Raw genomic sequence first — 25,705 nt, 5'->3', positions numbered from 1 at the left:
TAATAATTTATTTTAAACATACATTTGTACAATTAAAATGAGTATAATGAAATGACTGAAATATTAAAATGTTGTAGGTATCATAAAAACATTTACGTAGTCAAAGGAAAAGAAGAGACCAATATACCCAGAATGCACCTGATGTGAGAGTTAAAAGAAATTAGAACCATTCAAGGTTAGTATAGCTTTATATATATACTTAAGTAGCAGTCTTTATTTTAAAACCAGATGGTGTCTTTAAATACATATACTGAGGGGAACAAAATTTTATATTTTGTAGATATCATACAGCAAAGGTACTTACACAATCAAAGAAAGCTGGACCAGAAAGATGAAGTTGTAGACCATCTCAATATGGAGACGTACTCAGATCACTTGGAAAAACTGGAATGATGAGTCAAATACACCTGACATAGGATTATAGCCATTGAAGGTAAGTAATATTTTATACATGTACTCTATTAAAATGAGATATGACTGTAATTCCCTTGCAAATCAGTTCTAATCAGATTTTAGATGTCGTTTAGTTTTTCTAGTTAAAAGGGGCCAGAGGAGCCACGTCCAAAAAAATCAACCCTTTCATTTTTGGTCTGATTTTGAAAAAAAGGTTTTTTTATGGAAATCCCTGACTGTATTGTTTAATCAGATTTTAGAGATCTCTTATGATTTCCCAGGTATAAGGGACCAAAGAGGGCTTGTCGCAAAAAAAATGACTTTTTTTATTATACCCCTGCAAAGTGAGGGGGTATTTATGAATCACTCCATCTGTCTGTCTGTTAACATTCCTTGAAAGCACAACTCCTCCTAAACCACTCAAGTAATTTTTATGAAATTTTATAGGAAGTGTGAGTATCATATATAGATGTGCATGAAGGAAAATGAATATTAGAGGCAGACTCCAAAGGGAGATAATTTAAATTAAGGTTTACATGTTAAAGCCTTGAAAGCACAACTCCTCCTAAACTACTCAAAGGATTTTGATGGAATTTTACAGGAATGTTTAATGTCATATGAAGATTTACATGAAGAAATATATATACTGTCTGCAGGCTTCAATGGGAGATAATCCGTATTCAGAGTTTTAAATGTTGAAACATTATAAGTGCAACTCCTCTTTAACGAATGAAGGGATTTTGATGAAATTTGATAGGAAGGATGGGCATCATATGTAGATGTGCATGGTATAACATAACTACTTTTGGAGGCTCCAAAGGGAGATAATCCATGTTCAGGGTATTACATGTTAAAATTTCCCCTAGGCTGCTCAAAGAATTTTGATATTATTTAATAAGAGGATTTGGTATGCATGAAGAAATACAGTTACTGTTCAGTTTTTCTTGGATTTTTCAAAATTAAGGATTTTCAAGGAAAAACTTTAAATAAGGATTAACTTTCCCAACTTGAAAATTCTCTTAAAATTAAGGTATTGAAAAAAACATGTAGCTCTGTCCCTCACAGAAAAAAATCTTATTATGTACTTTTAAATACAGAAATATTTTTTTACACATACAATTATAACAGTGTTTAAAAATAAATATTATGAAATGACTAAAATAATAAAATTTTGTAGGTATCATAAAAACATTTACACATTCAAAGGAAAAGAAGAGATCAATGTTCCCAAAATGCACCTGACGTGAGAGTTAAAAGAAATTAGAACCATTCAAGGTTAGTATAGCTTTATATATATACTTAAGAAGCAGTCTTCCTTTTAAAACCAGACGGTGTCTTTATATACATATACTGAGGGGAAAAAATTATATATTTTGTAGATATCATACAGCAAAGGTACTTACACAATCAAAGAAAGCTGGACCAGAAAGATGAAGTTGTAGACCATCTCAATATGGAGACATACTCAGATCACTTGGAAAAACTGGAATGATGAGACAAATACACCTGATATAGGATTATAGCCATTGAAGGTAAGTAATATTTTATACATGTACACTATTAAAATGAGGTATGGCATTGTAATTCCCTTGCAAATCAGTTCTAATCAGATTTTAGATATTGTTTAGTTTTCTAGTTAAAAGGGGCTGTAGGAGCCACGTCCAAAAAAAAATCAACCATTTTATTTTTGGTCTGATTTTGGAAAAAAGGATTTTTTATGGAAATTCCTGCCTGTATTGTTTAATCAGATTTCAGAGATCTCTTAGGATTTCCCAGATATAAGGGACCAAAGAGGGCTTGCCACAAAAAACAACTTTTTTAAATATACCTCCCCCTCCACAGCAAACAAAGTTGGGTATAGGAATCACTCTGTCTGTTCATATGTCCACATTCCTTGTAAGCACAACTCACCCTAAATGGCTCAAGGGATTTTGACTAAATTTTATAGGAAGGTTGAGTATCATATTTAGATGTGTATGAAGGAATGTTAATACTGTCCACATAATTCAAGGGGAGAAAACCCATATTTAGGGTTTTACATGTAAAACATTGTTAGTGCAACTCCTCCTAAACCACTCAAAGGATTTTGATTACATTTTATAGAATGGTTTTGCATCATTTGTAAATGTGCATAAAGGAACTAAATTACCGTTAGGGTCTCCAAAAGGGAGATAATCCATATTAATGGCTTTACATGTTCAAACCTCATAGGCACTGCTCCTCCTAAACTGCTGTAGGAATTTTGGTGTGATGTAAAAAGAAGATTAGGTATATGCATGAAGAAATATAGTTATTGTTCAGTGTTCTAGGATTTTTCAACATTTAGGTTTTTCAAGGGAAAACTGTAAATAAGGATTAACTTTCCCAACTTGAAATATCTCTTAAAATTAAAGTATTGAAAAAACATGTAGCTTTGTCCCTCATAGAAAAAAAATATATATCTTATTATGAACTTAATGCTATAATCATTTATTTTAAACATACATTTGTACAATTAAAATGAGTATAATGAAATGACTGAAATATTAAAATGTTGTAGGTATCGTAAAAACATTTACACAGTCAAAGGAAAAGAAGATTTTAATGCACTCAGAATGCACCTGACATAAGAATTAAAAGAAATTAGAGCCATTCAATAGCTTTATATATTGTACTTAAATACAGTTGCGATCACTCCTAACCTCTCTTAAATTCTATCAGAATCTGGCAGGATTTCTGTTCTACGACAGCAGATAGAACAGAAATCCTGACAGATCCTGACAGGGTCTGACAGTGACTGTCCTGGGTCAGGACACATTTTGCCGTATTCCCTGACAGATCCTGACAGAAACTTTCCTGGGTCGTGACAAAGAAAATATGAAAAGCTGTTCTAAACTGTCATACCACTGGACAGTTCCTGACACTAAATCTTTCTATTTTGTGTGACATAATTTAGAACAGGAAGTCCGCAATTAATAAATGAAACTGTGAGAATAATGTTAATTTGCAAACCCAATTAGGAAACAAATCTTGATTTCAAAATTTACATTGAATTTCCAGTTATATATAGAGAGCTCATCGTGATCAATATCCCACAATCAATCGATCGTTGTTCATGTTCCAATTTTTGTCGATCACGGTCCAATCACTCATTGTTAAAAAATTATCATTGTTTACATGTATATTTTTTATATTCTGTCATACACCTCTGATATTGATTAAATCAAATTATTTAATTATAAAATTAAAGGTATATGTCTCTGTTACAAGTGTAAAAGTCGTAACAGATAACTTTCAGATGTTTGGTAATTCTCATGAAGTTAAAGATTGACAAAGTACTTTTTGAGTGAAAGCTACTTTTAATAACATAAGGGTCACAAATCATTCTAAAAAATGTTAAAGTTGACAATATTGCAGTAAATGGGTGACTGATACCTAAATATTTTGGTCAAAATTCTTCAAAATGCCACTTTTAGCAACAAATATGAGTGATAACACTTCCAGTTTCCCAACATAGTCTAATATGTAGAAAATGTACTAACTAAAATGTTAGTTTTATGTTAATGACTGTGACACCATTATTTCAGTGAAAATTCTGCAAAATGTATGAGTTTAAAATGAGGGTCTAAAACTATTGACTAAAATGCTTATTTTTTCAATACAACTATCGTCTGGGTGACTGTGACTCATATATTTCTGTCAAAATTACAAAAATGTCATATTCCAGCATATGTATGAGTGCCCACACTTCTTATTTCTGTGAAGGTCTAAAATTAATGACTGAAATGCAAAATTTTTCAATATAATTATCATATAGTGGCTCTGACACATTAATTCGAGTCAAAATTCTTCCAAAATGTCATATTCTTGCAAAATGTGTGAGTGCAAGCACTTTTATTTCCATGAGTGTCTAAAATCAATGACTAAAATGCTAAATTTTTCAATATAAATATGATGTGGTGGCTGTGACACATTAGTTTGAGTCATAATTTTTCATCAGTGTCATATTCTTGCAAAATGTATGAGTGTGAGCACTTTTAATTTCCATGAGGGTCTAAAAATAATGACTGAAATGCTAAATTTTTCTATATAACTACCATGTGGTGGCTGTGACACATTTTTTTGAGTCAAAGTTCTTTAAAAATGTCATATTCTTGCAAAAAATAAGTGAGTGTGCACACTTTTAATTTGCTTGAGGGTATAAAATTATTGACTTAAATTTGAAATTTTTCAATATAGCTTTCATATAGTGGCTTTGACGCATAAATTTGAGTCAAAATTCTTCAAAAATATCATATCCTTGCAAAATGTATGCGTGCGAGCACTTTAAATTTCCATGAAGGTCTAAAAATAATGACTGAAATGCTAAATTTTTCTATATAACTATCATGTGATAGCTATGACATATTATTTTGAGTCAAAATTCTTAAAAAATGTCATATTCTTGCAAAATGTATCAATGTGCACACTTTTATTTTGCTTGAGGGTATAAAAATATTGACTAAAATGCTAATTATTTCAATAGAACTATCCTATAGGGGCTGTGACGTATTATTTTGAGGTAAAATTCTTCAAAAATGTCATATTCTTGCAAAATCTATGAGTCCCCACCCTTTTGATTTCTATGAGGGTCTAAAATTAATGATTAAAATGCTAATTTTTTCAATATAATTATCATAGTGGCTGTAACACATTAGTTTGAGTCAAAATTCTTCAAAATTGTCATATTCTTGCAAAATCTATGAGTGCCCACACTTTTAATTTCCATGATGGTCTAAAAATAATGACTGAAATGCTAAATTTTTCAATATAACTATCATAGTGGCTGTAACACATTAATTTGAGTCAAAATTCTTTAAAAAATGTCATATTCTTGCAAAATGTATCAGTGCATGCACTTTTAATTTCCATGTGGGTCTAAAAATAATGACTGAAATGCTAAATTTTTCAATATAATTATCATGTGGGTGGCTGTGACACATTTGTTCGAGTCAAAATTCTTTAAAAAAATCTTATTCTTGCAAAATGTATAAGTGCAAGCACTTTTGATTTCCATGAGAGCCTCAAATTATTGACTAAAATGCTATTTTTGTTGTAATATAACTACAATGTTGGTGAGTGCAACTAATATATTTCGGTCAAAATTCTTCAAAATGTCCTATTCTTTCAAATTGTATGAGTGTGAACACTTTAAAGTTCCATAAAGGTCTAAAATTTCTGTATAAACTGTTTAAAAATGTCAATATATATATAGGTTATCTGTATCATACCGGTGTCTAGATCTGGCCAAAATGAATTCAGTCCAAATTCTTTAAAGTCAGGGGCGAAGCAAGGACAGCAGGCAATAATTTTTGTTAGTACTGCATGCCATACATAAAAGTTGGGTAAAAAATTTAAAAAATCAAGTTAAAACATGGCAAGGCTTCCTTCCCATCGTACGAATTGGGATTTGGGTGCTATGCCTTTTTTTCGTAATCACGTAAATGTACTGTATGTAATTCAGTCAGAAAACTATTCTCGAGCTAATAACTGTCAGAATCTGTCAGGAACTCTTCTAATCCATGTATCTGTTCTACTTAGAACAATTCCTGACAGGAGGGTGTCAGGACCCATGACAAATTATGACAGGGCTTGTCCGAAGTCCTGACAGACCCTGACAAGGTGTGTTGCGGGTCAGAACAATTTCTGACAGTTTAGAACTGTTCTATGACAGTGAATTCTGACAGGATCGAAGAGAAGTAAGAAGTGGTCGCAACTGTAGTAGTCTTTATTTTAAAACCAGACGGTGTCTTTAAATACATGTACTGAGGGGAAAATGAATATTATACTTTGTAGGTAGCATACAGCAAAGGGATTTATGTTATACATGTACTCTGTTAAAACAAGATATGACATTGTAATACCTTGCAAAACAATTTTAATCTGCCTGGTTTTTTTTAAATTAGATTTTTGATATCTTACTGTTTTTTAGTTAAAAGGGACCAGAGGAGCCACACCCCCCCCCAGAAAAAAAATCAACCCTTTTATTTTTGGTTTGATTATGAAAAAAAGGATTTCTCATTGAAATACCTGTCTGAAATTCATAATCAGATTTCCGAGATATTTTATGATTTCCCAGGTATATGGGACCAAAGTGGGCTTGTCGCAAAAAAATAACTTATTTATTATACCCCTGCAAAGTAAGGGTGTATATATATGAATCACTCCATCTGTCTGTCTGTCTGTTAACAGTCCTTGTAAGCATAACTCCTCCTAAACCACGCAAGTAATTTTTATGAAATTTTATAGGAAATGTGAGTATCATATATAGATGTGCATGAAGGAAAATGAAAACTAGAGGCAGACTCCAAATGGAGATAATTTAAATTAAGGTTTTACATGTTAAAGCCTTGAAAGCACAACTCCTCCTAAACCACGCAAAGGATTTTGATGGAATGTTACAGGAAGGTTCAATGTCATATGAAGATTTACATGAAGAAATATAAATACTGTCGGCAGACTTCAAAGGGAGATAATCCATATTCAGAATTTTAAATGTTAAAACCTTGTAAGTGCAACTCCTTTTTAACGAATGAAGGGATTTTGATGAAATTTGATAGGAAGGATGGGCATCATATATTGATGTGCATGGTATAACATAATAACTTTTGGAGGCTCCAAAGGGAGATAATCCATGTTCAGGGTATTACATGTTAAAATTCCCCCTAAGCTGCTCAAAGAATTTTGACATTATTTAATAAAAAGATGTGGTATGCATGAAGAAATACAGTTACTGTTCAGTTTTTCTTGGATTTTTCAAAATTTAGGATTTTCAAGGGAAAACTTTAAATGAGGATTAACTTTCTCAACTTGAAAATTCTCCTAAAATTAAGGTATTGAAAAACATGTAGCTCTGTCCCTCACAGAAAAAAAATCTTATTATGTACTTTTAAATACACAAATAGTTTTTTTAAAGCATACAATTATAACAGAGTTTAAAAATAAATATTGTGAAATGACTAAAATAATAAAATTTTGTAGGTATCCTAAAAACATCTACACAAAGGAAAAGAAGAGACCAATGTACCCAAAATGCACCTGACATGAGAATTAAAAGAAATTTAACGTGAGTATAGCTTTATATATATACTTAAGTAGTAGTCTTTATTTTAAAACCAGACGGTGTCTTTAAATACATATACTGAGAGAAAAAGAATATTATATTTTGTAGTAAGCTTACAGCAAAGCCACTTAAACAATCAAAGAAAACTGGACCAGAAAGATGATCTCAATATGGAGACGTACTCAGATCACTTGGAAAAACTGGAATGATGAGACCGATACCCCTGACATAGGATTATGGCCATTGAAGGTTAGTATTATTTTATACATGTACTCTATTAAAATAAGATACAACATTGTAATACCTTGGGGATCAGTTCTAATCTGTCCTTTTTTTCAATCATATTTTAGATATCTTACTGTTTTTTAGTTAAAAGGGGCCACAGGAGTCCCACCCCCCAAAAAATCAACCCTTTATTTTTGGTCTGAATTTGAAAGAAGGATTTCTTATGGAAATCCCTTCCTCTGTTGTTTAATCAGATTTCAGAAATCTCTTATGATTTTCCAGGTATAAGCGATCAAAGAGGGCTTTCCACAAAAACAACCTTTTTATTATACTCCCCATCCCCCCAGCAAACAAAGTTGTGGATTGGGGATATATAGGAATCACTCCGTCTGTCCATCTGTCCACATTCCTTGTTAATTACAACTCTCGAGTCCTAAATTGCTCAAATGATTTAATGAAATTTTATAGGAAGGTTGATTATCATATATAGATATGTATGAAGAAATATAAATACTAGTGGCAGACTCAAAAGGGAGATAATCCAAACTTAGGTCTCACTAACTAACCACTTCTAACGTTTCCATTACTTTACATGTTAAAAAAGTAATTTTCAAAGTTTCACTGTGAATTCCCAAGACAAATGACATCTTAAAGTTGCATACCATTGCAAAGCTTGGAAAATAAGGCTTCCAAAATCATTATGCTAATGTTGTTAATTACATATATGATTTTAAAGTACACATTCTCAGCTTTATTTTGACTACTTTTAATCATAATACACACAAATAATGCACTTACAATGCATATGTCTAGGTTCAGTGTGTTTTTGGCACTACATAGGGGGTGGCCATTTGACCCGGAAGTGGTTAGTGAGACCTTAGGATTTTAGTTGTTAAAACCTTGTCAACCAACTCCTCCTAAACCACTCAAAGGATTTTGATGAAATTTTATAGGAAGGTTGGGCATCATATGTAGTTGTGCATGAAGGAATATAATTACTGTCTGAGCACTCCAAAAGGAGTGTTTTCCATGTTACAACTTTTGAAGCACAGTTCCTCCTAAACCCCTCAAGGGATTTTGATGACATTTTTTAGGAAGGTTGAATAGTATATGTAGATTTGCATGAATGAATATTTATACTGTCCACATACTTCAAAGGGAATTAACCCATATTTGGGGTTTTACATGTTTAAACATGGTATTGCAACTTTTCGTAAACCACTCAAAGGTTTTTGATGAAATTTTGTAGAAAGTTTGGGCATCATTTGTAGATGTGCATGAATGAACACAATTACTGTTAGAGAACTTCAAAGGGAGATAATCCATATTGATGGCTTTGCATTTTTAAATCTCATAAAGCTCCTCCTTACCTGCTCAAGGAATTTTGATGTTATTTTATAAGATGATTGGATATACATGAAGAAATATAGTTACTGTTTAGTGTTCTACGATTTTTCAAAATTTGGGTTTTTCAAGGGAAAACTCTAAATGAGGATTAACTTTCCCACACTTGAAAATTCTCTTAAAATTAAGGTATTGAAAATGATGTAGCTCTGTCCCTCACAGAAAAAAAATCTTTATTATGTAGTTTTAAATACAGAAATATTTTTTTAAAGCATACAATTATAACAGAGTTTAAAAAATAAATATTATGAAATGACTAAAATAATAAAATTTTGTAGGTATCATAAAAAAAATTTACACAGTCAAAGGAAAAGAAGAGACCAATGGACCCAGAATGCACCTGACGTGAGAGTTAAGAAATTCAAGGTTAGTATAGCTTTATATATATACTTAAGTAGCAGTCTTTATTTTAAAACCAGACGGTATCTTTAAATACATATACTGAGTGGAAAAAGAACATTATATTTTGTAGGTAGCATACAACAAAGCCACTTACACAATCAAAGAATGCAATGTAGACCATCTCATTATTGAGACTAACTAAGATCACTTGGAAGGAGTAATCAAGGGAACCAAGTTTATAGTAGTAATCAAATAATGTAATCCACGGACAAAAACCAGACATGGAAAACAGATCAACACAATAAAAAACATAAAATAACCGAAATAAAGCATACAAAGTAACAAAAGCAAATGATCAACTCGGACTCCACTAAAAACTGGGAGCATGGACCAGGTGTACCGGTAGGGTAAGCATTCTCTGCTTTTCTAGAAACACCTGCTGAGTTGCTCATAAAAAGTCGCCCGGGGTAGACAAAGGAGGAAAGGAAAATTATGACACGTTGAATAAATCAGTTCTCATGGTGCAGATGGATACACAATAACGATCCACGAATTCATGTTGAAAACCATAAAACTTCTGTAGTGATGACTTCAATCTTGTAGCAACATAACCCTGTTCCAGAAGCCTAATTATTAGAGTTCTAGTGTGATACAAAAAGTTTGCGTAGTTTCGGCAAGCTCTGGCATAACGTATGAGTTGTGATATGAACACTCCATAAGCAGGTGCTGAAGGGATGTTGCCACAGATAAAAGGAAAGTTGACAATTCTGAATGAAAAGTCATCACGTTTGTCGTAAAGTTTGGTCAATAGTTTTCCTTTACCATCGATTTGTAAGTGTAGGTCAAGATATGAGGCTGACTTCACAGTGTCTGTAGTATCCTTTATCTCAAGTTCTTTGGGGTGGATGGGATGTATCAAATCCCCGAAATTAGGGTTGTTTAAAGATAATATGTCATCTGTATAGCAGAAACTGAGATTAGAAGATCTAGCCAAATGATATTCTTTTTTTCGGATCAGATCAGCTATAAAGTCAGCCTCATAAGAGTGAAGGAATAGGTCAGCAAATAAAGGAGCACAATTTGTTCCCATTGGAATGCCGACCGTTTGTTGAAAAACAAGTCCACCAAACTTGACAAATATGTTATAGATTAAAAATTCCAGCATTTTGTAAACATCTTCCTCTGTATATTTGGAAGATAATTTGGAATTATTTCTTACAAATTATGAGGAATCTCTACCAAGAACTATATATTTGTATCTAGGTTTACCATCTTTTTTGGAAAAAACAACTATGTATAATGTTTTTAAGTTGAGATTTTAACTGAGTATAGGGAATAGAAGTATACAGTGTTGAAAAATCATAGGTTTTAATGCTATTATATTCAGATAATATTCTTGAACTGATTGTCTCCAAATGATCTTTTGAATTTTTCAGGATTTTAGTTATCTAACTGTTTTCTAGTTAAAAGGGGCCAGAGGAGCCACACACCAAAAAATCTACTTTTTTATTTTTTGTCTGATTTTGAAAAAAAAAAAGGATTTCTTATGGAAATCCTTGCCTGTATTGTTTAATCAGATTTCAGAGATCTCTTATAATTTCCTAAAGGGACTTGCCACTAAAAAACCCAACTTTTTTTTATTATACCACTTCTAGCAAACAATGTTTGAGGGCATACCCGGTATATAGGAATCGCTCTGTCTGTCTGTCCATATTCCTTGTAAGCACAACTGCTCGTAAATGGCTCAAGGGATTTTGATTAGTTTTTATAGGAAGTTTGAGTACTATATTTAGATGTGCATGAAGGAATGTTAATACTAGTGGCAGACTCAAAAGGGAGATAATCCAAAGTCAAGGTTTTCATTGTAAGCGAAACTCCTCCTAAAGCACTTAATGGATTTTAATTTAATTTTATAGGAAGGTTGGGCATCATATGTAGATGTGCATGAAGGAATATAAGTACCCTATTTTCCAGATTATAAGTCAATACTTTTTTTCAGCAAACTGTCAGCCTCGACTTATTGTCCACTTTGACTTATCTAAGGATTTTTCAAGAAAAAAATGTTCATCTACAATGCATTTCATTAGATTTGTTTAGTGTATTATTGATTGCTTTCATTCAAAATTTTGGGTATCACTGCCAACAACGAAAGCTGTCACTCTGACTCAAACAGTCAAACCGGCAATCAAACTCGCAGATTATTGATCAGTGCTGCTATTCGTTATGAATGAATACAACGATGTTAATTAAAAACTTAAAAACATTAAAATATATAAACAAACTCTTGAAGATACATAAAGAGATCTAGAAAGAAAAAGGAACTGGACAGAGATTATTGGTCCTTTAATATGCAAATTTATACCCATTTACGATATGTTGTAATACATACACATGTAGCTCAAATCATAATCAGTTAAGGTGTTATCTAAATGGCTAATTGCAACCAAATTTATAGGTAACAATTTTTTTTTATTGAATACATGTACTAGGTAATATTGTTTATTAATTTTCGCTCATAATTATGACCTATTTGTCAAACTAATTTGCCGCTAATTTATTTTAAAACAGGTTGGGACACAGATTGATATTGCCCGAGGGGCAAATATGGACACAGACTGGTATTGCCCAATGAGCAAATTTGAACATACATATGTTTTGTCTTGAAAGAGTAACCAATGAAATCAAGATTCTAGCAGAAATCAAAGAATGTAATCCAGGGACAAAGACCAGACATGGAAAACAGACATACACAACAAAGAACATAAAGTAACTAAAATAATACATACTAAGTAACAAAGGCAAATGAGCAACTTGGACTCCACTAAAAACGGGGAGCATGGACCAGGTTCACCCGCTGAGTTACTCATAAAAAGTCAAGTCCGGGGTAGACGAAAGAGGAAAGGAAACTATGACATGTTGAACTCTGTTTCCATGGTGCAGATGGATACACCGTAATGATCCACAAGTTCATGATGACTTCAATCTTGTAGCAACATAACCCTGTTCATGAAGCTTATTTGTTAGAATTCTAGTGCGATACAAAAAGTCTGCGAAGTTTCGACAAGCTTTGGCATAATGTATGAGTTGTGATATGAAAACTCCATATGCAGGTGCTGAAGGGATGAAAGGAAAGTTGACAATTCTGAATGAAAAGTCATCCAGTTGTCGTAAAGTTTGGTCAATAAAAGTATGAACATTCAGCACTTCACAACACTGTCATCAACTTTTCTTTAGAATCTTTATTTTTATATACATAGACAATTGATGTAAGAGGTTGGAATTCTGTTCTCTCATACCCTAAGCCAAGTCAGAGAAAAGCTTGCCACACAATCTCTAACACTACTGGAGTAATAAATAGACCATTCGTTTAGGCAAAAAAAAACGTCTTTGGTTACCCTACTGACTGATAATCCGTTTTTGGAATTCAGCACTTGAGATATTTTTTGTTTTTTCCAACTCTGTCAAAACAAAAAATTACTCATGCACCGAATCCCAAAAGGGATAAGGCTGTGGATTAAGTAAATTACATGTTTAGTCTTCGCATATTTGGTTTTCATTATATCTTTATCACGTATTTCATTTAAAAAATATCAAATGAAAATAAAAATCCCTGCTGATCGACCCTACAAAATTTTAGAATAGTGCTTGGAAACATAACATTATTTTTTTCGGCCTTGGAAATTTCTCATCAATTGGCTAGCACCAATATCTGTGGTACATGCACTGGAAAGTGTTGATTTTATTCCAAAAAGTATATTGATGAGTCAAAGATTCAGCAAATGCTGCTGTAGGCTATACAATGATGTATATAGCGTGCATATTACAAGTTGAATCACTAGGTCACAGATTGACATTAAATCACTTGATAATGCATTAATTTTAATGAATTTAATGAATGAACTTGGTTACAATACAACTAATTTCCCCATATACACTAAGACTCACATTCACGGTTTGACTATGCACGGGGACTGTGTAAAAGCTTTGATGCTTTACACCGTCCGTGAGAGACCCCAAATGATAGCCAAGGATGTTAAGAAACACCTCAGTCCATCATGAATTATACATTTGAGTGTAAACCAGGTCTATCAGCATATTTAGTATATATGTTAGCACGAAAACGAAAATTAAACCAAGTATAAAAACAGTCAGCTAATTGTCATCATTACTCATATCGTGCAAAAGATTTTTGGGGATTTTAGTGGTTTAAATCGACAAAGACAGTCAAATTATCTCCTAGAGCAACGATGTTCTAGCTTTATAATGCATGAAATGAAGGATGTATGGATACATGGAAAGTGCTATCATTTTCAACTTTATTATCGTAGTGTTATTTAACCAGTGTCTTTAAATACATATACTGAGAGAACATCTCAATATGGCGACATACTCAGATCATCTGGATAAACTGGAATGATGAGACAAATACACCTGACATGGGTTTATAGCCATTGAAGGTTAGTATTATTTTATATGTGTACTCTATTAAAATAAGATATGCAAATCAGTTAAAATCTGCCTGTTTTTTTTTTCAACCAGATTTTAGATATCTTACTGTTTTGTAGTTAAAAGGGACTAGAGGAGCCACATCCCCCCACCCAAAAAAATCAACCCTTTTATTTTTGGTCTGATTTTGAAAGAAAAATCCCTGCCTGTATTATTTAATCAGATTTCAGAGATCTCTTATAATTTACCAGTTATAAGGGACCAAAGGGGGCTTGCCACAAAAAAAAAAACTTTTTATATTATACCGCCTGCAAACAATGTTTTGGGGTATATATTAATCGCTCCATCTGTCTGGCCGTCTGTTTACATTCCTTGTAAGCACAACTTCCCCTTAACAGTTCAAGTGAATTTTATGAAATTTTATAGTAAGTTTGAGTATTATATATAGATGTGCATGAGGGGATATGTGGTGGACTCCAAAGGGAGATAATCCAAATAAAGGTTTTACTTGTTGAATCCTTGTAAGCGAGACTTTGCCTAAACTACTGAAAGGATTTTGATGAAATTTTATAGGAAGGTTTAACGTCATATGAAGATTTGCATGAAAGAATATAAATACTGTCTGCAGACTTATATGGGAGTTAATCCATATTCAGAGTTCTACATGTTAAAATCTTGTAAGTGCAACTCCTCCTTAACTACTCAAGGGATTTTGATGAAATTGTATAGGAAGGTTGGGCATCATATATAGATGTGCATGAAGGAATATAATTGCTATCTGAGGACTCCAAAGGAAGATGATCTAAATTCAGGGTTTTACATGTTACAACTTCATATAAATGCAATTCCTCCTAAACCCCTCTAGGGATTTTGATTTTTTTTTAGGAAGGTTAAATATCATATCTAGATTTGCAATAAGGAATATTAATACTGTTGGAAGCCTCAAAGGGAGATAATGTTCAGGGTTTTACATGTTTAACCTTGTAATTGCATCTCCTCCAAAACCGCAGAAGGGATTTTGATGAAATTTTAAAGAAATGTTTTGCATCATATGTAGATGTGCATTGTGGAACATTATTACTTTTGGAGGCTGCAAAGGGGGATAATCCATGATCAGGGTTTTACATGTTAAAACCTCGTAAGTGCAACTCCTAAACTGCTGATGTTATTTAATAAGAAGATTTGGTATGCATGAATATATATATAGTAACTATTCAGAAAACTCCAAAGGGAGATAATTCAACTTAATTGTTACACATGATAAAACCTCATATATGCAGCTTCTCCTAAATTTCTGAATGAATTGTGATGGCATTAGATTAGAAGATTAAATAGGGCATCATATGTAGTTGTGCATGGTGAAGTAATACTGGTATTCCCTACATAACAGATATAATCTACCTGGTTGATTTATGTTTATGACTGTCTGCCTGTCAGTCCATTATAACTTATTGTAGCCTAGATATTGCCTTCATTTGTTTTACTGATTCCCTTCAAACATTGGTGACTGGTTAATCACTGTAAAAACTTGGATGTGAATGATTCTTACAGAAACTACTCAAGGGGAACCACCATTTGTGGGGAAGGTGACTTAGTATTAATTAATGATTGATGCTTTTGCTTCATAGTGCTTCATTTGTATTATTTAGTTTTTTTTTCTATCTGAATGACTTTTGATGTTTCCTGTTACAAAAAAAGTCTTAAGTTGACCAAGGGGGGACCATCTTTTTATCTTCTATATAACCTTAGAATGAAACTTTCACAAATTCTTTTTCACATATGCTATAGTGCACCTCTTACATTGTTCTATCTAAATGACTAATTGGGTTCCTTGATGGTTATCAGGGAGTATAACCAAGTGAGATTTGCTTACTGTTTTTCTAGTTTTGTTAAACAATGTTTAAAAATGGAGGTAGTAAAATTAAAAAAAAAAAGAATTTTATAGGTCTTTTAAAAATATGTAGGGGTATATAGTGGTAGGGATGTCTGTTTTTCCTTCCTTCCTTTTAAGTCTTGATTCTGAAGAATTGTCATTGTTCAGTTACTGTGGATTTTATTACTTTGTTATCAGGGCTTTCCATAGCTTACTTAGAGGTGTATTTACACTTACTGAATTTTAGTTTTTTTTTGTTTGTTGCGGTTTAACGTCCGAGCAGCAATATTTCAGCTATATTCAGACAATGAACATGAAATGGATGATAAAATGAACATGAAACGAAAAAAAAAAAGGATGGGTCACAAGAATAATAGGGTCGACAAATTTTGATTGCCACTGGAAAAAGGGGGAATGGGTTAGGTAGGGCAATTTAGCCTCCTGTGGCAGAGCGCAAAGGTTCCTACTCCTATCGAATACCACAGCAGGGTTCTTTAACGTGCGAGGAACGTGGCATCTTTCCCAACTCGGTGCACCACTATGGTTTGCGGTCAGGTTTTCCGTATTATAGCCTGACAACCCCAGCATGTAACACGCCAGGGGTACCCCATTCCACCACCTGGGGCACACATCCCAGTTGCTCTGTGGGCAGAGCGCCTAGCCCCCGGCTAGGTTTCTGAGCACTATTTAGTCGCCTTATACGACAAGCTTAGCACTGCTGCAGGCCTATTCATTTAACTCTCGGACCTGCACGGGGCCTGAATTTTAGATTTTGATCTGAATCAATTTGGGGATTTCTTATTGCAAAACGTTGGACTTAGTCCTTTTTTAATATGGGGACATGTGAGATCCATCTCTGCCTCCTATTTCCTTTTTTCTATCTGAATGACTTTTTGTTGGGGACCTTTGTATCTGCAACTCCTCTAAAATGATGGAATGGAATTTATGATGAGTTGCCTTGATGCATCACTTATTTTGTTTTTTTTTTTCATCTGAATGACTTCCAGGTTTCCTGTATAGTTTCTGAGGAGGGTAGCAGGAAGTATCACCAAGTGAGATTTGCTTAGTTTTCCTTCTTTTAATAAACAAATCCTTAAAGAGTAATCAAGGGAACCAAGGTTATAGCGGTAATCAAAAGAATGTAATCCAGGGACAAAGACCAGACATAGAAAATAAACATACACAACAAAGAACATAGAGTAACTAAAATCATACATAAAAAGTAACAAAAGCAAATGAGCAACTCAGATTCCACTAAAAACTTAAAAAAAGGGATTGAAAAAAGTGAAAATTGAATTTTATAGGTAGCGTAGTAGCACTGACACCATCAAAGGAGGATGAAGCAGAACAGTGATGTTGACCATCTCCATGTGAACTTCAACAAGAGCTAGCTGAAGGTGTACAAGGATCTCTTAGAAAAACTGGAAAGATGAGACAAATGCTCATGATATGGGATCATTATCCATAAAGAGGCTAGTATAACTTTATACATGTACTCTTAATTATACCTAATGCAAGAAAGTTGTGAAGGGTCTAATGTTTTTTACCAGTCCGTCCGTCCGTCAGTCCATCTTCAGTTTTCTGGACTTTTTTTTTAAACGCTTGCAGATTATGACATGATTTTTGGTATACAAGTTCACCATGATAAGTTATAGGTCAAGTGTATGTTTTCTTCCTCTACAATTATATTTACTTTGGATTAACTAACACTCAAAGAAATCACAGTCTGGAGTTTGAAACTACTATTCTGAGTAACAGAATTCAGTTAGAAGATAAAGGCCTAAAGCCTAAAGCCTTATTCCTTTTTTTATCGGGATCCTTCTACATGTTTTTCTCTTACTACCAAATTGACTTGAGTATCCTAAATGGGGATGTGTGGGGTATGTGAGTGCACTCACTAAGGTTCTTTTATAATTATACAGCACTGTTTTGATAAACAATGTTTTAAAATGAATTTTGCAGGTATCATTAAAACCATAAAATTAAGCTCGACCAGATTGATTAAGATGTCAACCATCTCTTCTAAACAAGAAACATAAGCAGTCACGGAATTATTAATTACATACATCATTTAGGAACTGCTTCATGAGAAGACAAGAAAAATGCACCCGACATGGGATTATAGCCATAAAAATGGTAGTATACAAATGTAAGAATCAGAACTAGGATGGGACATGGAGGTTGGATATCAGAACTGGGATGGGACATGGAGGCTGGATATCAGAACTGGGATGGGACATGGAGGCTGGATATCAGAACTGGGATGGGATATGGAGGTTGGATATCAGAAGTGGGATGGGACATGGAGGCTGGATTTCAGAACTGGGATGGGACATGGAGGTTGGATATCAGAACTGGAATGGGACATGGAGTTTAAATATCAGAACTGGGATGGGACATGGAGGCTAGATATCAAAACTGGTATGGGACATGGAGGCTGGATATCAGAACTGGGATGGGACATGGAGTTTAAATATCAGAACTGGGATGGGACATGGAGGCTAGATATCAGAACTGGGATGGGACATGGAGGCTGGATTTCAGAACTGGGATGGGACATGGAGGCTGGATTTCAGAACTAGGATGGGACATGGAGTTTAAATATCAGAACTGGGATGGGACATGGAGGCTAGATATCAGAACTGGGATTGGACATGGAGGTTGGATATCAGAACTGGGATGGGACATGGAGTTTAAATATCAGAACTGGGATGGGACATGGAGGCTAGATATCAGAACTGGGATGGGACATGGAGGCTAGATATCAAAACTGGGATGGGACATGGAGGCTGGATTTCAGAACTGGGATGGGACATGGAGTTTAAATATCAAAACTGGGATGGGACATGGAGGCTGGATTTCAGAACTGGGATGGGACATGGAGGCTAGATATCAGAACTGGGATTGGACATGGAGGTTGGATATCAGAACTGGGATGAGACATGGAGTTTAAATATCAGAACTGGAATGGGACATGGAGGCTAGATATCAGAACTGGGATGGGACATGGAGGCTAGATATCAAAACTGGGATGGGACATGGAGGCTGGATTTCAGAACTGGGATGGGACATGGAGTTTAAATATCAGAACTGGGATGGGACATGGAGGCTAGATATCAGAACTTGGATGGGACATGGAGGCTAGATATCAGAACTGGGATGGGACATGGAGGTTGGATATCAGAACTGGCATGGGACATGGAGGTTGGATATCAGAACTGGGATGGGACATGGAGTTTAAATATCAGAACTGGGATGGGACATGGAGGCTGGATATCAGAACTGGGATGGGACATGGAGGTTGGATATCAGAACTGGGATGGGACATGGAGGTTGAATGGTACAAAATGATTGTTGACTGTCAATAGAAATGTGGAAATGTCTTTGTCACTATGCAAAAGTTCATTTTAGTTTTGTATTTTTTTATCCTCACTGCAATGCACTGTTATGTGATGATGATTAGAAGCAGTGATTGATGATCAATGCAGGATCACAATTAATTGTAGTTTCACAGGTCAGTTTGGGACAAAAGTGGTGAGGTGCCAAAACATGAGTGGTTCAAAATAGTTCTGTGAGAGAAAAGCATTCTTAATTCCTAAGTGAATTTTTTAGTTTAAAGCATGTGCAGAGAGTTGTGCAGTAAAGCTTTCAGTTATGCAATAAAGGGATGTTATAATTATAAATTAATACATGGCCTTTTTAAAATTGCGCTTGCTATCAGACAAAATTCTTGATAGTCGCCTCAGGGGCTTAAGCCTAAGGAACAATATCAATCAAGGGCTGATAACAAGGGCAATATAAAACAAAGCTATATATTTATCAGTTTATCACATATTTATACAAGGCTAGTCGATCATGTGTGTGGTCTATTTTGTTTATTCTTTGTTTTTGTTGCATTTGACTTTTCTCAGTGCTTTATAACACATACCACTCTCCATTGTGACAGCAGATGATTGTTTATATGCGGTTTATCTTTTTCCTGTTGTTAACTATTGTCTGATATCTTCTATCTTGCGCTACTTCCAAGTGCCATGGCGCTGAAAGCAAAATTGCTATATCAAATGACAATGTTACTGTGATGTCATTACTTATCGCTAAGGGTGCTCTCCCTTATGTGGTTTGTTGCACTTGAACCACAGATTTGTGTTTTAATATTGGCTCTGACCCAGTTTATCTCAGGCAACAAACAACGAACTGGAATTAGAGAAAGTTCATAAAGAGAAAACATGCATATTTTAACTGAGGCTGATAATATACAGAAAAAAACAGCATTTATTGCATATGCAAAGTCAGTGTTGTTTCAATAAAAGGTTTGATAAAGGGTGTGACATCACAATGTTTAATCCAGGTCATATACTTCAGACTTAATCAAAAATGCTGTATACGATAAAACTTTATTACCTAATTACAAGGTTTTATCTTGTTTATTAAATATACACGTATTTTTCTCTATTTTCAGGACAGGGCGATCTATTGCACTGTCGATGTACTATTGCACGGTGCAATAGTCTCCTTGAGGTGTCTATTGCACTGACCCCATAATGACCTTTATCTAAGCCGTTTGATTGGTTGAACTTTTTTTAAGCGCTTCATTGAATTGGAATTTACACACAAAAAACTCGTGTGTAAAAACGTAGATGTGACTCTCGTCTGCCAATTCGTAAACATGGAGCAGTCAATTTCCTATTCCTGGTCAAATGGTTGTCTCTTTGACATATTCCCCATTTCCATTCTTTATTATATCTCATAGACAAATTAGGTAATAAAACAGTTGTTAAATGGGTTGGATGTAATAGACCAGAACATTTGTCCTTTGGTACCGAGAATGATCAAGTGTTCTATTGCACTCAGCGGTTGGCCTCGTGCAATAGAACACTTGATCATTCTCAGTGCCTCAGGACAAATATTCTGGTCTATTGCATCCAACCCATTTCATAACTGTATAATATATGTAGTAAGAATACAGTACTGTTTTGATAAACAATGTCTTAAAATAAATAACTATAAAAAGGTAAAAAAAAATATTTTTTTAGGTAAAATAGAAGCACTAAATACACCATCAAAGAAAGCTGGATGAGAATGATGAAAATGTATCCCATCTCCTCAATTTGAAGCCAAAAAACAAATTCAGATGAATTTTTCTAATCACCAAGTACATCATTATAGATATAAGCTGGTTTCAATCAAACATGTAAATAAATAACTAAAAGTTAACGTTTAAGCAAAAAATGATTTGAATTAAGGCTGTAATGAAATTCTTTAGCATTAATCTGCTCGATAGTCTAGCACCTCTTGGTTCGACAGTACAACAGTCTGACATGTGGATGGTCCAAGAGGTCAAAAGTCTGACATAGAGACAAAATTGAATGTTGTGCTAATTAGCACTTTGTAAAAATTTTCATTTATTGATATATTCATTATTTACTAAATTGTTCAAATCCTTGATTAATAAAAATTGTAAATTAATGCACCCTTGAAGATCTTCAAGGACTTCAGACTCGCCTATATGCCCTTTTAGTTCATCACCCTAATATAGCATATATCACCACACAGCAAGTTTCTTGTATAGCTGGTCATGCCAGATTATTTACCCACAAAAATGGTATGAATAATGTTTGATCCATGATTTAAAGATTAAAAATATGCAAAATCTACAATAACTGCTTCTAGATTGTGAAGTTAGCAAATGCTATTATTTGTCAATTTTCTCAGACATTCAAGGAGATGTTTTGTTTTTTTTTATTAAGGGTGGGGGTTATTTCAATCTCTATTGACAGATTTTTCAAAATCTAAAATCAATGTTGTTATTCCTATTTCATATATCTTTTTATAAGTAGTATCACAAGTATTTAAGTACTGGGTCCAGTACCTGGATCTGGCGTTAGCAGTTTTACATGATGTGACATTGCAAATATCAATGTCTCAGTTAGTAACACTTGAGAAAAAAAAAAAAAAAACATTAAACATGAGGTCTTCCGATATGAAACCAAGAGTGAGCTATTGTCATCATTTTTTGTTGGTTTCTGTCCCTAAATGTTTTTCTTCAAAGATCTTAGGTATATACCATTAACTTCTCGGGCTGGGATTTTATGTTGCGTTAGAAAAAATTTCATGCAAGTGCAAAATAATTTGTTCAGGAGCTTAAACTATATACATGTATTTACAATGTACTAAGATATATAAATATATCTACATATGGGAAATAATGAATCATTGTCTTTTTTTTCCATGGCTGAGTAAAACTAATTTTTTTTTGTTCAAATTTGGAACAAATTTTTTTTTTTTTCAAAATAACCCCAGCTATTCTAGGATGGACTGAGATATAGACATGAAATGTTTATTTTTCTTTTCAATAAGGATAACAACAAATCTACCAAACATTAATTTTATCCATAATCAAGTCAAGTTTAAATAAAGTCTGACAAAATAGGTATTACAAAATAGGTAACGCAATGCTCTTTACTTAGTACAGTCATTTCAAACAAAATGTTGGGTTAAATCTAAGTTTTACAGTGTGCCAAACCTTCCTCTTCCTTTGTGGCATGAATATACCGATGGTGATTATTTAGCTTTTGTATGCTATAGTGTCATAATCAGTAAAATCAGTGATCACATAAGCACATAGAATAATTTACAAAAAAAAATCATTACTCATTGTTTTAGAAGAAATTGAATGTTTTTTCAACCAAGGACTGATATCTGAAAAAGAATTTGGTAGGAGACATTTTGAGTCACATTTCTTGATATATCGTACCCCTGAGTCAAGAGTCTCACACAAATATTTATGGCATTCAAGGAAATTAGATATGTGAACTGTTTGATTATTAAACTATTGGACCAATATATAGCCCATCTTAGCAATAGGATGGTCTATCTTTTACAAACTCAGGTATATGATTATAACTTCACAGATAAATTCATTAACTGACTCAGCTTGGGTTCTGATAAAAAAAAAGATTGAAAGAAAATGATCGTGAATAAAATTACAACTAGAATTACAATGAATTCTTCAAAATGTTGAGAGCCATCTCCTTGGTCTGTACAGTGTAGGAGGCTTTGGTTTCGATTCTCTAGGCATAACAAATATCATAGAAAATATAACAAATAATTTAGAATGCATGATGTTTACAACAGATACAGGGACAACTAGTTCCCTTGGAGTTAAAATAATATGCCAAATTTGGGTGACATGCTTATTTATAGTCTGTTGCCTTTGGCTAACACATCTTATTTGGCATTTTTACATGTAGTACAAGACAAGCTGTTGCTTCAGTAAACTAACACATTGTAAATCAGACTCAGCATGTTGAACAAGTACATGTAATTCAAAGCAGACTGTACATTTATTGATAAAATATGCATCATATCTCCTCTTTATTTATTTATTTTCTTTTTTCAGAAAAGAGTTAAACTATGAGAAAAGTACAGGAAATAAAGTCTCATTCAATTAGATTAGCATGCAACCTACAATATAGTTCAGTTACGGCTATTTGATATGACCCACTGTTCATAATGAAGTTGACCTGATAAAGTCAGAGATAGACAGACAATTCCAAGTTTCCAACTTGATGCTTTACAAAAAAGATGAATAAAATGAATATGAAATATAAAACAATTTGAGAAAAATGAACCTTGTTCCAGTTTCCAGAGTTATTTTAATTGGTATTGGAAAGAACATTTCATCATTACCTCAGGATTTATAATACGGAGCTATTGGAATATTTCATAATCTTTATAGTAGAGTTTCCTTAGTATAACCTTGACTTGTTACTTCTGAATAAAAAAAAAATATATCTAGAAAGTGACCAGTATGTTCAGCTTATGAATCAGAATAATAAAGAGAAGTGCTATAGTGTTTTAACAGTTTTGTTCCTTTTTCGAGGCTTAGTAAATTTTTATTAGAATGGTACAAAAAAAGTTAGCAAGCCTTCATAAGAACAGTTTCAACTTTGTTCTTCGCAACTTTTTATTTTATAGACTGCTTTCATTGGCTTTTTAGGGTTCATTTAAGAAATAGCACCACCTGTTCATTGGAACAAATTGAAATTTGGCATGCAGCTTCTCCTTAATGGTTTATGTCTATTTTTTGTCTTATTCGGGTAGCACAATGAGATCTTTCTGTGGTCAGATTTTTATTTTAGTCCGTTAAGCCATTTTGGAGTTATTGCCCTTTTTTGACGTTTTTTTTTTGGCTATTTTAAATGTTATTTCTTTCAAAAATCTTCTCTGACCTTACTTAACCAATTGGAACCAAACTTTGTATAAATGTCCTTGTGGTATCTTGCACAAAAGTTATGTTTAGATTTTTGATTCGTCAAAAAAAAGTGGCCCCTGTTACTAAAAATAGATTATAGCGGTCAGACTGTAGATTTTTGATTATATATCTCCAAAACGGTTAGGTTTAGCCAAATTCTGTTTTGTTTTGTTTTTTTCTTGGGGGGGGGATGGTGTTTGCAGTCCTTAGTGAACACCATTAAAGCCAAAATCTATAAATTCAATCAATTGATGTTATTAAGTAGGACTCCATATTACATTACACCCTAGAAAGGCAAATGGTTATGTTTTTGCAGTTTGTTCAGTTTGTAGCCAACATCCTGAAAACCATAATAGATTATCAATTGAAAATTTGATCAACCCCACAAAAGACTCCTATAAAAATATTTATACAGCCCTTGAAAGTTGAAAAATAATCATTTTAGCATGCAGTTTTTTGGCTTTTATTTGTAAGAACCATAGCAATTAGGGAACAGGTTTCATGATTTGTCCCAAGGCATTGATTTCTGGCCTCTGTATGTATTGTTCCCTTTTCACTTTCAGTTTACTTTTATGTTACTTGAGTATTTGGGGCAACTATTTTGCTGTACCTGTGTATAATGTTACTTTGGGGGCAGCTGTCATGGGGTATGAGGGTTTCTGCCTCATTCATTTTTATTTGTGAAATCAAATGAGTTCCAGGTGAGCAATTCAGGCCCTCAAGAGCTTCTACAGTAAGCTTAAGTCTAGGTAACACTTTACAGAAACAATTAAAGATTTGGCATGCAGATTTAACTTCATGTGTTTTTTCAATTATAAGTTAAAAAGGATTTCATTGAGAAAACTCCGCACTCTTATACATGTTAATACCACTAGAACACAATTTCTTGTCTCAGTGACAATATAAGGCACAAACTAAAGGTCATCACTTTTAGGCATACTGGCAAACAATGTCCATATATGATAGAATGTCGGATAAAAGCTCTACAGAGCTTATGTTGTATTGTAATATGTAAAACTGACTTTAAATAAATCGTTTATGCTTATGCCATAGAACTCGTGACCTGATAATGGAATGTTTTAAAATTTGGTATGCAGTTTGAAGGGTTGTAATGTGCAAGGTTGAGGGTCAACTTCTGCTCTTCCTAGTGGTTTTGTTGCTTTTCATACACATTTGTTCCAAAAAATCTCATCATTCCACAATGATAACTATTTGGTATGCAACATAAGCTTGAAAGGTTATAAAAGAAGGCTTGTTTTCAGAACCTGCTTTATTGCCTTTTAGGGTCCATAGCAGCCATGAAAATAACACTTTTCTGGAACATTCAGCAGCATAAATGTCAAAAAATTCAAGGGCCAAAACTCGGCCAAAAATCTTTTGACTGGAACAAAATTTGAATTTAAATTATAATTCAATAGTAACATACATAAGGTCATGCCATGCCAATATCTCATGGAGTGTTACATTAAATCAAGGCAACATTAATTAGAAACAGGATAAATCAAGGACAAAAACCAAGTAAACATACAGGACACTGTAACAACACAACTGAAAGAATACACACAGAAACTAAAGAAAAAACAAACAAGCTGGACCCTACTAAAAAACTAGATGTAATGATATAGTAAGTTTCCTAATAACATCCACTCAAATCTTTTAAAGAGTTTTAGTAAGATAACATCTTACA

At 33.5% G+C, this 25,705-nt stretch overlaps 1 protein-coding gene across 1 annotated transcript in view; it reads left to right on the top strand.

Moving 5' to 3' along the window:
* The window catches only part of LOC148609396 (G protein-signaling modulator 1-like), a 47,023-nt gene extending 23,402 nt beyond the window's left edge, over positions 1-23,621 (top strand). The window contains exons 13-23 of the mRNA XM_088542269.1: positions 78-175; positions 281-433; positions 1,571-1,668; positions 1,773-1,925; positions 7,393-7,477; positions 7,583-7,723; positions 9,382-13,902; positions 16,772-16,816; positions 17,069-17,236; positions 17,727-17,913; positions 23,164-23,621. The gene's annotated coding sequence lies outside the window, so the exon portion shown is untranslated. The remainder of the gene's footprint in view (positions 1-77; positions 176-280; positions 434-1,570; positions 1,669-1,772; positions 1,926-7,392; positions 7,478-7,582; positions 7,724-9,381; positions 13,903-16,771; positions 16,817-17,068; positions 17,237-17,726; positions 17,914-23,163) is intronic.
* The last annotated feature ends 2,084 nt before the right edge of the window (positions 23,622-25,705 follow it).

Source organism: Perna viridis, chromosome 8 (assembly GCF_037379345.1).
Source record: "Perna viridis isolate PV_CMFRI_1.1 ecotype Kerala chromosome 8, ASM3737934v1, whole genome shotgun sequence".
In the NCBI taxonomy this organism is placed as follows: Eukaryota; Metazoa; Mollusca; class Bivalvia; order Mytilida; family Mytilidae; genus Perna; species Perna viridis.
The sequence above is the reverse complement of the archived record's forward strand: the minus strand, read 5'-3'. Positions and strand labels throughout refer to the sequence as shown.